The following is a 3,162-nucleotide window of genomic DNA, read 5'->3' as shown; positions in this document are numbered from 1 at the left end:
CAGTTTAAATTTTTATTTTTAAAGAGAGAGGGAGATTGTTAACCTCCTACTTATATTCTCYTGAGACGAGCGGGGGAGTTTTTAAGTTCCTGTTCTCTGCCCGGGCAGCTCAGTGTGTGAGAGCGCGGGACACAAAATGGTGGACGAATAAAGAGTTCAACAAAAATAATAAACGTCATGTTTATTTGAACTTTACATCTTGTAGTTACTTGTATTTTATATTTAATTTTAACATAATTCAAAAATGAAGTGAGTATGATGAGTTAAGACTATCAGACTACAGCTCCTAGTAACAATAGTTGCACCAATGGTTGAAAAGACTTAGTGGAAATATAGTGTTTCTACAAAAAACAGGAGATTACAATTTAGTAACCAGGACAACTTCTTGTGGGCCAAATCAAATGACTTGGAGGGCCAATTTTGGCACCTCTGTTTTATAGGATTTAGATCAGGGCACAGAAGGCCACTTCAGATAAGTCCATTGTTTTGTTCTTAAGCATTCATGGGTGTTGTTAGTTGTGTGTTTTGGGCCATTATCCTGTTAGAGGACCCATGATCTGTGACTGAGACCAAACTTTCAGGGTAGCATACCTGTATTTTTCTCCAGAATACCTTGATAGTCTTAAGATTTCAATGTACCCTGCAGATCCTTGTACAGGATGGTAAATGGTAAATGGACTGTACTTATATAGCGCCTTTCTATCCATCCAGGACACTCAAAGCGCTTTACACTACAGGCATTCACCCATTCACACACTGATAATGGCAAACTACATTGTAGCCACAGCTGTCCTGAGGCACACTGACAGAGGTGAGGCTGCCATTCACAGGCGCCACCGGACCCTCTGACCACCATCAGTAGGCAAGGCAGGTAAGGTGTCTTGCRCAAGGACACAACGACTGTGTCGACTGGACAGGGATTGAACCGGCGACCTTCCGGTTCCAGGACGACTCCCCTAACCACTCTACCACAGCTGCCCCYGATGCAGCAAAGCAGCTCCTAATAAGCAGTATCTTTTCTTTGAACGTTTCATATTTGGTATATATGACTCGTTGACCAAAAGCTCCAATCGTGTCTCGTCTGTCCAAAGGAAATTCTCCCAGAAGCTCTGTAGCTTGTCATCATGCATACTGGAAAATTCCTATCTCTCTTTTTAATGATTTGGTGTCCTACTCGGTCATCTTCCATTAAATCCCCTTTGCCTCAATCAGTGACTGATGGCACAYTCTGGGTTCTTTCGTTACTGTTCTTTTATCAGTCTCTTCATTTTGTCTTCAGATGTCATCCATTTTACCCTTGCAGCCACGTCCAAGGAGGTTGGCTACATTCCTGTGGAACGTAGACTTTTCAGAATGTGGTGTTTTCAGCAGGAACATCAAGCTTGGTGATGGTCTTATAGCTTTTGCCTTTAACTTGTTTGTTAATAATTTTCTTTATAGGCTCCAAGACAACTTTCTCCTTAAATTTATATTCCCCATGTTCAGTGTAGTACACACAATAATACCAAACATCATTGTGAGTTTTCACCCTTTAAACAGGCAGACTGACTGATTACAAGATTGAAAACACCTGTCATTACAGGACACACCATAGTTTACTATGTTGCTTTTGTTAAATTAGATTAGATCTTTCTTAGGTTACAATCCCTTTTGTCAACACCATTTTTATTCTTGTTTTAATTCTGTTTAATCAAACAGAATGAATGATTTGTTTTATTTGTTGTTTTTCAGTAATTTTATTTTTGCATTTAAATTTTTTTCAATTTTTTTATTTGTTTTTTTTTCTTCAGGAAATGGGTAACAGAATTTGTCCACATCTGCAAATAAGCTCAGCTATTTAGCCCCTAGTTATTATTTACAAGTGGAAAATTGTAATGATTATAAAACATTTTCTCAGTTTGTGTGCAGTGGCATTGATGGACCGTTAGAAGTCAGTATAACCTCACTGATAAACATGCAGGAAGTGTTTGTCATGTCTGCACCGTGTGGGTGTCTGAAGCCTGAGGTTATTTTCTCTTCATGCAGATGAGAAGCATGATGTGAGAATGACACGTGGACTTCAGACTGCTATAGTTTTGCATGTGATTTCTGAATGATAGTTTAAAAAAATAAGATCCTCAACCATTTAGACAAGGTTACCCAAAGTTTCTGTGGGTCCTTCTCAGGATGTATAGTTAGTTCCATGTCAACTCTATTGACCTTTTTATGAAACAAAACAACATTTTAAAAGTCTTTAATTAAATTTATAGAACCTTTCTAATACAGATTTTCTTATTAAATCCCTTTTTAGCTCTGAATGTTGGTGTTAAAAAAGCTGGTAAAAGTGAAAGTTRGTTGAAAAAATACGATATTCGGGAAGGACCCGATATTGATTGTTGTTTGAATTTAGTTTTTGGGAATTTTTTCTTCTCTTTCTGCTTCTGTTAATTTCATTTATGACTTGTTCTTGTTTTAATTGTACATACATATTATTTTGTTAGTTTTAATGAATGAATGAAGAAAGAAAAAGAAAAAAAATAACAATTAGCCAAATGTAATTTTCCCCTTAATCCTGACCAATTTAATTTACTCAAATAAATAGGATAAAACGTTAAAAATGTGATGAAAAATTAATAAATCTATTGCACATCTAGCCCCTGAAAAAAACACAAGAAGAAATGTCTTTCTTAAATTTATCAACAAATTAAAATCTCAGAGGCCTCATGACATTAGAGCTGATGGACTAAATGCCATCAAGGGGTGGCTAAAAAGCTTTCAGACAAATTAGTTTTTAATGTGAAGCCAATAAGACAGTCATTCTGGAAAAATATGCAATTTTAAATATTTTTTTTAATTTCTAATGCATTACCTATAAAAACATTTTCAGTCTTTTTGAACATTTTTTTCTTTGCTTGTTGACATGTATTTATATAACCAACATGTCAGACACTTAGACAATGTTAAATAGTTTTTATTAGAAAATTGACAAGGTATTCGACAATTTATTGAGGAGTCACTGTTGTCCACTGTTTGGTCAGCAAAACATCTCATGAACCACTGGACAAATTTTAACAAATCTTTTAGAAATTTGTTGTTGGATGTATATCTACCTTTGGAGTCATCACACATAGTCTCTCTCTCTCTCTCTCTCTCTCTCTCTCTCTCTCTCTCTCTCTCTCTCTC

General features: G+C 36.0%; 1 protein-coding gene across 1 annotated transcript in view; it reads left to right on the top strand.

Moving 5' to 3' along the window:
- LOC106529622 (acyl-CoA synthetase long chain family member 3) overlaps positions 1 to 3,162 on the top strand; it is a gene marked incomplete in the record, with an annotated part of 75,983 nt that overhangs the window by 17,063 nt on the left and 55,758 nt on the right.

The sequence above is a fragment of the Austrofundulus limnaeus genome, unplaced genomic scaffold, assembly GCF_001266775.1.
Source record: "Austrofundulus limnaeus strain Quisiro unplaced genomic scaffold, Austrofundulus_limnaeus-1.0 Scaffold455, whole genome shotgun sequence".
Taxonomy (NCBI): domain Eukaryota; kingdom Metazoa; phylum Chordata; class Actinopteri; order Cyprinodontiformes; family Rivulidae; genus Austrofundulus; species Austrofundulus limnaeus.
This window is presented reverse-complemented; position numbering and strand designations above follow the sequence as displayed.